Here is a 14,850-nt window from a genome sequence, read left to right as displayed (position 1 = left end):
CATATATGTACAAAATGTATTTCAGCAGATTTTGTGCGTTTTTGTGCATTTTTGTGTGGTTCAATTCGTTTGAAAATAAACAAATTTATGTGCTACTTAATTTGTGCGAAAAGACACAATTTAACCAGTAGGCACACACTGGGGCTAAGCTGCCTGCCATCCAGGACCTCTACACCAGAGGAAGGCCTTAAAAATTGTCAATGACCCCAGCCTCCCCAGTCATAGACTGATCTCTCTACTACCGCATGGCAAGCAGTACCAGAGTGCCAAGTCTAGGACAAAAAGGCTTCTCAACAGTTTTTACCCCCAAGCCATAAGACTCCTGAACAGGTAATCAAATGGCTACCCGGACTATTTGCATTGTGTGCACGCCCCCAACCCCTCTTTTACGCTGCTGCTACTCTCTGTTTAGCATATAGGCATAGCCACTTTAAATATACATTCATGTACATACTACCTCAATTGTGCCGACCAACCAGTGCTCCTGCACATTGGCTAACCGGGCTATCTGCATTGTGTCCCACCACCCGCCAACCCCTCTTTTATGCTACTGTTACTCTCTGTTCATCATATATGTATAGTCACTTTAACCATATCTACATATACTACCTCAATCAGCCTGACTAACCGGTGTCTGTATGTAGCCTCGCTACTTTTATAGCCTCGCTACTGTATATAGCCTGTCAATTAACTGTTGTTTTATTTCTTTACTTACATATTGTTCACCTAATACATTTTTTGCACTAATGGTTAGAGCCTGTAAGTATGTGACAAATAATATTTTCTTTACTAACCTACGATCCTGGCAATCCATCATTATGCACACCTGGCAACCATCATTACTGTTGTGCAGGTGAATGAGGACCCAAAAGCGACTTGGCGAAAACAGAGTCTTTATTCCAGTAAAGGATATAAGCAATACTCCTGGACAATCAGAGCAGAAAACAAAACATAAAAACTTAAATCCACTCGTAGTGACGAGGACAGACTGGAGACTCGACCATTAACTGTAGGTTGCCTCGGGAAGGCACCGACCGTAGCGGACTCAGACACCTGCTCACACGCAGCATCTGAAGGAGACAAGACACGACAGGGCGAGACAAAGACACAGCACAGCGAACATCATACAAGGATCCGACAGGACAGAAACGGAAAACAAGGGGAGAAATAGGGACTCTAATCAGAGGACAAGATAGGGAACAGGTGTGAAAAGACTAAATGAGTGAGTAGGAGAATGGGGAACAGCTGGGAGCAGGAACGGAACGATAGAGAGAGAGGAGAGAGAGGGAAGGAGAGAGAAAAAGGGAACGAACCTAATAAGACCAGCAGGGGGAAACGAACAGAAGGGAAAGCATAATGACAAGACAATATAAGACAAAACATGACAGTACCCCCCCACTCACCGAGCGCCTCCTGGCGCACTCGAGGAGGAATCCTGGCGGCAACGGAGGAAATCATCAATCAGCGAACGGTCCAGCACGTCCCGAGATGGAACCCAACTCCTCTCCTCAGGACCGTAACCCTCCCAATCCACTAAGTATTGGTGACCCCGTCCCCGAGAACGCATGTCCATGATCCTACGTACCTTGTAAATAGGTGCGCCTCGACAAGGACGGGGGGAGGGAAGACGAACGGGGTGCGAAGAAAGGGCTTGACACAGGAGACATGGAAGACAGGATGGACGCGACGAAGATGTCGCGGAAGAAGCAGTCGCACAGACAGGATTGACGACCTGGGAGACACGGAACGGACCAATGAACCGCGGAGTCAACTTACGAGAAGCTGTCGTAAGGGGAAGGTTACGAGTGGAAAGCCACACTCTCTGGCCGCAACAATACCTAGGACTCTTAATCCTACGTTTATTGGCGGCTCTCACAGTCTGTGCCCTGTAACGGCAAAGTGCAGACCTCACCCTCCTCCAGGTGCGCTCACAACGTTGGACAAACGCCTGAGCGGAGGGAACGCTGGACTCGGCAAGCTGGGACGAGAACAGAGGAGGCTGGTAACCCAGACTACTCTGAAACGGAGATAACCCGGTAGCAGACGAAGGAAGCGAGTTGTGAGCGTATTCTGCCCAGGGAGCTGTTCTGCCCAAGACGCAGGGTTTCTAAAAGAAAGGCTGCGTAGTATGCGACCAATCGTCTGATTGGCCCTTTCTGCTTGACCGTTAGACTGGGGATGAAACCCGGAAGAGAGACTGACGGACGCACCAATCAAACGACAGAACTCCCTCCAAAACTGTGACGTGAATTGCGGACCTCTGTCTGAAACGGCGTCTAACGGGAGGCCATGAATTCTGAACACATTCTCGATGATGATTTGTGCCGTCTCCTTAGCGGAAGGAAGCTTAGCGAGGGGAATGAAATGTGCCGCCTTAGAGAACCTATCGACAACCGTAAGAATCACAGTCTTCCCCGCAGACAAAGGCAGACCGGTAATGAAGTCTAAGGCGATGTGAGACCATGGTCGAGAAGGAATGGGAAGCGGTCTGAGACGACCGGCAGGAGGAGAGTTACCTGACTTAGTCTGCGCGCAGTCCGAACAAGCAGCCACGAAACGGCGCGTGTCACGCTCCTGAGTAGGCCACCAAAAGCGCTGGCGAATAGAAGCAAGAGTACCTCGAACGCCGGGATGACCAGCTAACTTGGCAGAGTGAGCCCACTGAAGAACAGCCAGACGAGTAGAAACAGGAACGAAAAAAGAAGGTTACTAGGACAGCGCGCGGCGACGCAGTGTGAGTGAGTGCTTGCTTAACCTGTCTCTCAATTCCCCAGACTGTCAACCCGACAACACGCCCATAAGGAAGAATCCCCTCGGGATCAGTAGAAGCCACAGAAGAACTAAAGAGACGGGATAAGGCATCAGGCTTGGTGTTCTTATTACCCGGACGATAAGAAATCACAAACTCGAAACGAGCGAAAAACAACGCCCAACGAGCCTGACGCGCATTAAGTCGTTTGGCAGAACGGATGTACTCAAGGTTCTTATGGTCAATCCAAACGACAAAGGAACGGTCGCCCCCTCCAACCACTGTCGCCATTCGCCTAGGGCTAAGCGGATGGCGAGCAGTTCGCGGTTACCCACATCATAGTTGCGTTCCGATGGCGACAGGCGATGAGAAAAATAAGCGCAAGGATGAACCTTATCGTCAGACTGGAAGCGCTGGGATAGAATGGCTCCCACGCCCACCTCTGAAGCGTCAACCTCGACAATGAATTGTTTAGTGACGTCAGGAGTAACGAGGATAGGAGCGGACGTAAAACGTTTCTTGAGGAGATCAAAAGCTCCCTGGGCGGAACCGGACCACTTAAAGCACGTCTTGACAGAAGTAAGAGCTGTGAGAGGGCAGCAACTTGACCGAAATTACGAATGAAACGCCGATAGAAATTAGCGAAACCTAGAAAGCGCTGCAACTCGACACGTGACCTTGGAACGGGCCAATCACTGACAGCCTGGACCTTAGCGGGATCCATCTGAATGCCTTCAGCGGAAATAACAGAACCGAGAAAAGTGACGGAGGAGACATGAAAGGCGCACTTCTCAGCCTTCACGTAGAGACAATTCTCTAAAAGGTGCTGGAGTACACGTCGAACGTGCTGAACATGAATCTCGAGTGACGGTGAAAAAAAATCAGGATATCGTCAAGGTAGACAAAAACAAAGATGTTCAGCATGTCTCTCAGTACATCATTAACTAATGCCTGAAAAACAGCTGGAGCATTAGCGAGACCAAACGGCAGAACCCGGTACTCAAAATGCCCTAACGGAGTGTTAAACGCCGTTTTCCACTCGTCCCCCTCTCTGATGCGCACGAGATGGTAAGCGTTACGAAGGTCCAACTTAGTAAAGAACCTGGCTCCCTGCAGAATCTCGAAGGCTGATGACATAAGGGGAAGCGGATAACGATTCTTAACCGTTATGTCATTCAGCCCTCGATAATCCACGCAGGGGCGCAGAGTACCGTCCTTCTTCTTAACAAAAAAAAACCCCGCCCCGGCAGGAGAGGAAGAAGGCACTACGGTGCCGGCGTCAAGAGACAGACAAATAATCCTCGAGAGCCTTACGTTCGGGAGCCGACAGAGAGTATAGTCTACCCCGAGGAGGAGTGGTCCCCGGAAGGAGATCAATACTACAATCATACGACCGGTGAGGAGGAAGGGAGTTGGCTCTGGACCGACTGAAGACCGTGCGCAGATCATGATATTCCTCCGGCACTCCTGTCAAATCACCAGGTTCCTCCTGAGAAGAGGGGACAGAAGAAACAGGAGGGATAGCAGACATTAAACACTTCACATGACAAGAAACGTTCCAGGATAGGATAGAATTACTAGACCAATTAATAGAAGGATTATGACATACTAGCCAGGGATGACCCAAAACAACAGGTGTAAAAGGTGAACGAAAAATCAAAAAGGAAATAGTCTCACTGTGGTTACCAGATACTGTGAGGGTTAAAGGTAGTGTCTCATATCTGATACTGGGGAGATGACTACCATCTAAGGCGAACATGGGCGTAGGCTTCCCTAACTGTCTGAGAGGAATGTCATGTTTCCGAGCCCATGCTTCGTCCATAAAACAACCCTCAGCCCCAGAGTCTATCAAGGCACTGCATGTAGCCGAACCGGTCCAGCGTAGATGGACCGACATAGTAGTACAGGATCTTGATGGAGAGACCTGAGTAGTAGCGCTCACCAGTAGCCCTCCGCTTACTGATGAGCTCTGGCTTTTACTGGACATGAATTGACAAAATGTCCAGCAAGTCCGCAATAGAGGCACAGGCGGTTGGTGATCCTCCGTTCCCTCTCCTTAGTCGAGATGCGAATACCTCCCAGCTGCATGGGCTCAGTCTCTGAGCCGGAGGAGGGAGATGGTTGCGATGCGGAGAGGGGAAACACTGTTAACGCGAGCTCTCTTCCACGAGCTCGTGACGAAGATCTACCCGTCGTTCTATGCGGATGGCGAGTGCAATCAAAGAGTCCACACTGGAAGGAACCTCCCGGGAGAGAATCTCATCCTTAATCTCTGCGTGGAGTCCCTCCAGAAAACGGGCGAGCAGCGCCGGCTCGTTCCAGTCACTAGAGGCAGCAAGAGTGCGAAACTCTATAGAGTAATCCGTTATGGATCGATCACCTTGACATAGGGAAGCCAGGGCCCTAGAAGCCTCCCTACCAAAAACTGAACGATCAAAACCCGTATCATCTCCTCTTTAAAGTTCAGGTAATTGTTAGAACAATCAGCCCTTGCCTCCCAGATAGCTGTGCCCCACTCTCGAGCCCGGCCAGTAAGGAGTGATATGACGTAAGCAACCCGAGCTCTCTCTCTTGAGTATGTGTTGGGTTGGAGAGAGAACACAATATCACACTGGGTGAGAAAAGAGCGGCACTCAGTGGGCTGCCCGGAGTAACAAGGTGGGTTATTAACCCTAGGTTCCGGAGACTCGGCAGACCAGGAAGTAGCAGGTGGCACGAGACGAAGACTCTGGAACTGTCCAGAGAGGTCGGAAACCTGAGCGGCCAGGGTCTCAACGGCATGACGAGCAGCAGACAATTCCTGCTCGTGTCTGCCGAGCATGGCTCCCTGGATCTCGACGGCAGTGTTACGAGAATCCGTAGTCGCTGGGTCCATTCTTGGTCGGATCCTTCTGTTGTGCAGGTGAATGAGGACCCAAAAGCGACTTGGCGAAAACAGAGTCTTTATTCCAGTAAAGGATATAAGCAATACTCCTGGACAATCAGAGCAGAAAACAAAACATAAAAACTTAAATCCACTCGTAGTGACGAGGACAGACTGGAGACTCGACCATTAACAGTAGGTTGCCTCGGGAAGGCACCGACCGTAGCGGACTCAGACACCTGCTCACACGCAGCATCTGAAGGAGACAGGGCGAGACAAAGACACAGCACAGCGAACATCATACAAGGATCCGACAGGACAGAAACGGAAAACAAGGGAAGAAATAGGGACTCTAATCAGAGGACAAGATAGGGAACAGGTGTGAAAAGACTAAATGAGTGAGTAGGAGAATGGGGAACAGCTGGGAGCAGGAACGGAACGATAGAGAGAGAGGAGAGAGAGGGAAGGAGAGAGAAAAAGGGAACGAACCTAATAAGACCAGCAGGGGGAAACGAACAGAAGGGAAAGCATAATGACAAGACAATATAAGACAAAACATGACAATTACGCACACCACCTTCATCACTTCCCTGTTTACTCCCCCTTTATCTAGCACTCCGTTGTTATCACCCATCAGGCAGTATTGTTTCTGTGTTTATGTTCAGACTCTACTCTTGTTTGTGTATTAACTCTGTTCGTTTGTTTTAAACTCACTGACTGCACCTGCTTCCTGACTCCCTGCATCTTCGTTACAGATATATTAACAGTGAAATAAATAATTTTGGAGACCAAATACTTTGGTAAATTTCAAGTTTTTGGGGGGTGAAATGCAAGGGTGCTAATACTTTTTGCCACGTCTGTATATATACAGTGGGGAGAACAAGTATTTGATAATGCCGATTTTGCAGGTTTTCCTACTTACAAAGCATGTAGAGTTCTGTAATTTTATCATAGGTACACTTCAACTGTGAAAGACGGAATCTAAAACAAAAATCCAGAAAATCACATTGTATGATTTTTAAGTAATTCATTTGCATTTTATTGCATGACATAAGTATTTTATACATCAGAAAAGCAGAACTTAATATTTGGTACAGAAACCTTTGTTTGCAATTACAGAGATCATACGTTTCCTGTAGTTCTTGACCAGGTTTGCACACACTGCAGCAGGGATTTTGGCCCACTCCTGATCATTGATGCCCCACGAGGTGAGATCTTGCATGGAGCCCCAGACCGAGGGTGATTGACCGTCATTTTGAACCATTTTCTAATAGTTGCGCCAACAGTTGTTGCCTTCTCACCAAGCTGCTTGCCTATTGTCCTGTAACCCATCCCAGCCTTGTGCAGGTCTACAATTTTATCCCTGATGTCCTTACACAGCTCTCTAGTCTTGGCCATTGTGGAGAGGTTGGAGTCTGTTTGATTGAGTGTGTGGACAGGTGTCTTTTATACAGGTAACACGTTCAAACAGGTGCTGTTAGTACAGGTAATGAGTGGAGAACAGGAGGGCTTCTTAAAGAAAAACTAACAAGTCTGTGAGATCCAGAATTCTTACTGGTTGGTAGGTGATCAAATACTTATGTCATGCAATAAAATGCTAATTCATTACTTAAAAATCATACAATGTGATTTTCTGGATTTTTGTTTTAGATTAGATAAGTGTACCTATAATCAAAATTACAGACCTCTACATGCTTGTAAGTAGGAAAACCTGCAAAATCAGCAGTGTATCAAATACTTGTTCTCCCCACTGTGTGTGTGCATATATATATATATATATATATATATATATAATATGTGTACATTCACCAAATTTCCCCCACTTGAACAATTAATGGGGTGTTACAAGTCATATTTATATACTTTCTACTCAGGGTAGATATAACATTATATATATATATATATACAAAACATTATGAATACCTGCTCTTTCCATGGCATAGACTGACCGAGAAGAGCTTCTGGACATCAGAACTGCGATTACTCACCTCAGATTAGATGAAGAGATTAGACAAAGAGTTTTTCTTCAATGAGTCGGACGGGAGGGATATACTACAGACACCCAACCGGGTGGGGGCCTATGCATATGTAAACAACAGCTGGTTCACAATATCTAAGGAAGTCTCAAGGTTGTGCTAGCCTGAGGTAGAGTATCTCATGATAAGCTGTAGACCACACTATCTACCAAAAGAGTTTTCATCTGTATTTTTCGTAGCTATCTTACATACCACCACAAACCGATGCTGGCACTAAAACTGCTCTCAATGAGCTGTATACCGCCATTAGCAAAACAGGAAAACGCTCATCCAGAGGCGGCGCTCCTAGTGGCCGGGGACTTTAATACAGGGAAACTTAGACCAGTCTTACCTAATCTCTATCAGCATGTTAAATGTGCATCCAGAGGGAAAACAATTCTAGACCACCTTTACTCCACACACAGAGACACGTACAAAGCTCTCCCTTGCCCTCCAAGCAGGATGCACCAGTGACTCGGTCTATAAAAAGTGGTCAGATGAAGCAAATGCTCAACTACAGGACTGTTTTGCTAGCACAGACTGGAATATGTTCCAGGATTCTTCTGATGGCATTGAGGAGTACCTGCTAAGAAACATCAATGAATAAGGTATGTAGCCTACACAATTATTATTAAATGGGACATTTTGTATGTTTGATTGTTTTGATCAATTTGATCAAGACAATTGTAAATACATTGATTCCTCAAATTTATGTTATACTATGCTGATAAAAAGCATATGTAGCTCACCTTATTACGTCAAATCAAATACAAACAAATACCCTGCAACAACACTGACAAATTCTCATAAGTCATCAAACAATAACTCGGATTAAAGACACAAAGCATTTAATGGTGTCTGCCTACAAAGACCACAGAGTGGATGGAGCATTTCGCATCATTAGTACTTTTCTCACCTTCTAATATTTCATAGATTGAACAATTGAATATGACAACTTTCAGGATGAATCAAACCATTGTATTTTTTATTCACCAATATAATTGGTGCTTGAAGTTTTGTATTATTCATAAATACTTTCCTAACCTTAAATAATCTACAAATTCAGACTATTTAAAAAAATACCAATTGGTACTGAAAATTAGATTAATGTGCTTGGATTTACCTGGGCCTGGACGATACCAGTATCGCAATGTTTTTTCCATAGCAAAAATGAAAACAGGAAGCAGACCAAACTCTTTGACCCTTTAAAAAACCGCTGGATGTAAAATCATGTCTGCTGTAGCTTGGAAAATAAATACATGTGATTCTGGAAATCAACATAATAATGTTTGTTTCTAAAATTAGGTCTGTTTTCCTAAAGAAGTTAAATCCGCTTGTAAAGCGTCTGTGTGTAGCTGGTGAGATGAGTCAGGCGCAGGAGAGCAGATATGAGTAATGAAAGCAATTTTAAATACAAGGCCAAAAAACGGACCGCAAGACAATTAACAATTACTGACAAACAAACATGGGGGAACAGAAGGGTTAAATAATGAACAAGTAATTGGGGGATTGAAACCAGGTGTGTAAGACAAAGACAAAACAAATTGAAAATGAAAAGTGGATCTGCGATGGCTAGAAGGCCGGTGACGTCGACTACCGAACGCCGCCCGAATAAGGAGAGGGACCGACTTCAGCGGAAGTTGTGACAGTACGACCTCAGGGACGACCCGCACGAGGCGCAGGGCGATCCGGATGGAGGCGGTGCAACTCCCGCAGCAACGAAGGGTCCAAGACGTCCTCCACCGGCACCCAGCATCTCTCCACTGGACCGTACCCCTCCCGCTCCACGAGGTACTGAAGGCCCCTCGCCCGACGCCTCGAGTCCAGGATGGATCGAAGAGCATACGCCGGGGCCCCCTCGATGTCCATAGGGGGTGGAGGAACCTCCCGCACCTCAGACTCCTGGAGTGGACCAGCCACCACCGGCCTGAAGAGAGACATATGGAACGAGGGATTAATACGGTAATCTGGGGGAAGCTGTAACCTGCAGCATACCTCGTTCAGTATCCTCAGGACTTTGAATGGCCCCACAAACCGCGGACACAGCTTCCGGCAGGGAAGGTTTCGGGTTCGAGAGCCAGATCTGGCCCCTGGGGCGAACACCTGGGCCTCACTGCGGTGGCGGTCGGCGCTCACCTTCTACCGCCTCACGGCCCGTTGCATGTGCATGTGGGCGGCGTCCCAGGTCTCCCCCGAGCGCTCAAACCATTCGTCCACTGCAGGAGCTTCGATATGCCTCTGATGCCAAGGTGCCAGAACCGGCTGATACCCCAGTACGCACTGGCAGGGAGAGAGGTTAGTGGAGCAGTGGCGGAGTGAGTTTTGGGCAATCTCTGCACAGGGGATGAACGCCGCCAACTCCCCCGGCCGGTCCTGGCAATATGTCCGCAGAAACCTACCCACATCCTGGTTTACTCCTTCCACCTGCCCGTTACTCTCGGGGTGAAAACCTGAGGTGAGGCTGACCGAGACCCCCAAACATTCCATGAACGCTCTCCAGACCATGGACGTGAACTGGGGACCCCGATCAGAGACTATGTCCTCAAGCACCCCATAGTGCCGGAAGATGTGAGTGAACAGGGCCTCCGCAGTCTGTAGGGCCGTAGGGAGAACGGGCAAAGGGAGGAGATGGCAGGACTTAGAAAACCGATCCACAACGACCAGGATCGTGGTGTTGCCCTGTGAGGGTGGAAGATCCGTCAAGAAGTCCACGGACAGGTGCGACCACAGCCCTTGTGGAACGGGTAGGGTTTGTAACTTCCCTCTTACCTCTAAGGAAACGCACCGTCCGACCGATGCCAGGATGACCAGTGGAGGGTGACGTGTGGGCCCAATAGATCAAACGGTCGCGGACAGCAGGCGGAATGTACAGGCGCCCAGCTGAACACTGGGGGGGGGGAGTGGGCTCTGTGCGTAACGCCCGTTCTATGTCGGAGTCCAGCTCCCACACCACCGGTGCCACCAGGCAAGAGGCCGGAAGTATGGGAGTGTGATCCATGGACTGCCACTCTGTGTCATACATCCGGGACAGTGCGTCTGCCTTAGCGTTCTGGGAACCTGGTCTGTAGGACAGCATGAAAACAAAACATGGCCCACCTTGCCTGGCTAGCGTTCAGTCTCCTCGCTGCCCAGATGTACTCCAGATTGCGGTGGTCAGTCCAGATGAGGAAAGGGTGTCTAGCCCCCTCAAGCCAATGTCTCCACACATTCAGAGCCTTGACAATAGCCAACAGCTCCTGGTCCCCCACATCATAGTTTCACTCCGCCGGGCTGAGCTTCTTCGAAAAGAAAGAATGGCGTGCACAGGGGCGGAGCTATCCCAGATGGCGTGCCACTATGAATGCCAAAGAGGGCTGAGCCAGACGGGAGCGAGGTAAACAGCTCCTCATCCCAGAAAGCCCTGTCCGCCTCAGCCGACCACTGCAGTCGCACCGGTCCCCCCTTCAGCAGTTAGGTAATGGGAGCCGCTACCTGACCAAAATCCCGGATAAACCTCCGGTAGTAGTTGGCAAACCCTAGAAACCGCTGCACTTCCTTTACAGTGGTGGGAGTCGGCCAATTACACACGGCTGAAATGCGGTCACTCTCCATCTCCACCCCTGGAGTGGAAATGCGGTACCCTAGGAAGGAGACGGACTGTTGGAAGAACAGACATTTCTCAGCCTTGACGTACAGGTCATGCTCCAACAGTCAACTAAGCACCCTGCGCACCAGGGACACATGCTCGGCATGCTTAGCGGAGTATATCAGAATGTTGTCAATATACACCACTATACCCTGCCCATGCAGGTCCCGGAAAATCTCGTCAACAAAGGCCTGGAAGACTGATGGAGCATTCATCATCCAAGATGGCGTAGCAGTGAAGACGTGTTTGTTTTGTCCTCGTGTAGTTTTGTATTTTTTCGTATTTTTTGTATATATATTTCAATTTATTTTCAATCTCTTCTCAATTTTTTTATTCGATTATACCTTCCAGTAACCTGCCTCACCCAATGTGATACGGAATCGCTAAAATGTTCAATTTTAGAACACATTCAAGAATCTCCAGGAGCTAACCAGTTAATTAGCTACAAGCTATTTAGTCATTGTTAGCCACTGCTAGCGGCTTTTACCTACTGCGCAGATAACAGCCCTGTTTTTAGCCTGGATAATACTCGCCTGTCTACCAATATCGCTTATCTACCAATATCGGACTGTCTCTCCACAACAACGCCGGATTCCTGCCATAATCCCTGGACCACTACTTCTGATCTTCACGGCTAGCTCACAGCTAGCTAGCTCACAGCTAGCTTTCACTCACTGTGGCACCTAGTATCGAAGCTATTCCCTGAGGCCCACCTCCCGGCCTACTCAGCTGTTCACCCGAACCCCACTCATTCACGGCTAGAGCCCAAAACTCCACCGGATCCTTGCTGTAAACTCTGGACCTTGGCACCAGGTCACCGCTGCTACCGATTGGATATAGTGGCTAACGCCATTGCCACGAAGCTAGCACCAGTTAGCCGTGAGCCAGGCACATCTCCCGGCTAGCAAACTAAATTCCACAATACCTCTTTCGTCATCTGGCTTGGATTCTCTGTCGACACGTCGCCCCGCCGCACCACCACGACTGGTCTGCCGACGAATACTCCATCCGCTGTGCCTTCATCCAGCCTCCGTCGGAGCAGACGCTACTAACTTTAAACGCTGTGTCGCAAGCGTAGTGGGGCTCCCCTGTTCCATCTACTGCTGCCCCCTGGACACTATGATCACTTGGCAACGTAGCTGATGCCTACTGGACTGTCCATTAATCACGGTACTCCATTCTGTTTATTTATTTTTTATCTGTCTGCCCCAGCCACAAACTCAGGCTCTGTGTGTAGTTAATCCGACCCTCTCTGCCCAGTCATCACCATTTTACCTGCTGTTGTTGTCTCACCTGTTGTTTTAGCTAGCTCTCCCAATCAACACCTGTGATTACTTTATGCCTCACTGTATGTCTCTCTCAAATGTCAATATGCCTTGTATACTATTGTTCAGGTTAGTTATCATTGTTTTAGTTTAAAATGGACCCCCTAGTTCCACTCTTCATACCTCTGATACCTCCTTTGTCCCACCTCCCACACATGCAGTGACCTCAACCATTACAACCAGCATGTCTAAAGATACAACCTCTCTTATCATCACCCAGTGCCTGGGCTTACCTCCGCTGTACCCGCACCCCACCATACCCCTGTCTGCGCATTATGCCCTGAATATATTCTACCACGCCCAGAAATCTGCTCCTTTTATTCTTTGTCCCCAACGCTCTAGGCGACCAGTTTTGATAGCCTTTAGCCGCACCCTCGTTCTACTCCTCCTCTGTTCCGCTGGTGATGTGGAGGTAAACCCAGGCCCTGCATGTCCCCAGGCACCCTCATTTGTTGACTTCTGTGATCGAAAAAGCCTTGGTTTCATGCATGTCAACATCAGAAGCCTCTCTAAGTTTGTTTTACTCAATGATTTAGCACACTCTGCCAACCCTGATGTCCTTGCTGTGTCTGAATCCTGGCTTAGGAAGGCCACCAAAAATTCTGAGATTTCCATACCGAACTATAACATTTTCCGTCAAGATAGAACTGCCAAAGGGGGGGGAGTTGCAGTCTACTGCAGAGGTAGCCTGCAAAGTAATGTCATACTTTTCAGGTCCATACCCAAACATTTCGAACTTCTAATTTAAAAAATGAATCTCTCCAGAAATAAGTCTCTCACTGTTGCCGCCTGCTACCGAGCCCCCTCCGCATTTCATCACCATTTGTGAATTGATCGCCCCCCATCTAGCTTCAGAGTTTGTTCTGTTAGGTGACCTAAACTGGGATATGCTTAACACCCTGGCAGTCCTACAATCTAAGCTAGATGCCCTCAATCTCACACAAATCATCAAGGAACCCACCAGGTACAACCCTAAATCTGTAAACAAGGGCACCCTCATAGACGTTATCCTGACCAACTGGCCCTCCAAATATACCTCCGCTGTCTTCAATCAGGATCTCAGCGATCACTGCCTCATTGCCTGTATCCGCTACGGGTCCGCAGTCAAACGACCACCCCTAATCAATGTCAAACGCTCCCTAAAACACTTCTGCGAGCAGGCATTTCTAATCGACCTGGCCCGGGTATCCTGGAAGGATATTGACCTCATCCCGTCAGTTGAGGATGCCTTCTCAATCTTTAAAAGCAACTTCCTCACTATCTTCGATACGCATGCTCCGTTCAAAAATGCAGAACTAAGAATAGATATAGCCCCTGGTTCACTCCAGACCTGACTGCCCTCGACCAGCACAAAAACATTCTGTGGTGGACTGCAATAGCATCGAACAGTCCCCGCGATATGCAACTGTTCAGGGAAGTCAGGAACCAATACATGCAGTCAGTCAGGAAAGCAAAGGCCAGCTTTTTCAAGCAGAAATTTGCATCCTGTAGCTCTAACTCCAAAAAGTTCTGGGACACTGTAAAGTCCATGGAGAACAAGAGCATCTCCTTCCAGCTGCCCACTGCACTGAGGCTAGGTAACACGGTCACCACTGATAAATCTATGATAATCGAAAACTTCAACAAGAATTTCTCAACACCCCCGCAGCTACTCGCCCAAGCCTCCTCAGCTTCTCCTTTACCCAAATCCAGATAGCAGATGTTCTGAAAGAGCTGCAAAACCTGGACCCGTACAAATCAGCTGGGCTTGACAATGTGGACCCGCTATTTCTGAAACTATCCATTGTCGCAACCCCTATTACCAGCCTTTTCAACCTCTCTTTCATATCGTCTGAGATCCACAAGGACTGGAAAGCTGCCGCAATCATCCCCCTCTTCAAAGGGGAGACACCCTGGACCTAGACTGTTACAGACCTATATCCATCCTGCCCTGCCTATCTAAGGTCTTCGAAAGCCAAGTCAACAAACAGATCACTGACCATCTCGAATCCCACCGTACCTTCTCCGCTGTGCAATCTGGTTTCCGAGCCGGTCACGGGTGCACCTCAGCCACGCTAAAGGTACTAAACTATATCATAACCGCCATCGATAAAAGACAGTATTGTGCAGCCGTCTTCATCGACCTGGCCAAGGCTTTCGACTCTGTCAATCACCATATTCTCATCGGCAGACTCAGTAGCCTCGGTTTTTCTAATGACTGCCTTGCCTGGTTCTCCAACTACTTTGCAGACAGAGTTCAGTGTGTCAAATCGGGCATGTTGGGGGTGCCAACA

This window comes from Oncorhynchus keta, chromosome 25 (assembly GCF_023373465.1).
Source record: "Oncorhynchus keta strain PuntledgeMale-10-30-2019 chromosome 25, Oket_V2, whole genome shotgun sequence".
NCBI classification, from domain to species: domain Eukaryota; kingdom Metazoa; phylum Chordata; class Actinopteri; order Salmoniformes; family Salmonidae; genus Oncorhynchus; species Oncorhynchus keta.
Note: the sequence above shows the minus strand (reverse complement) of the source record.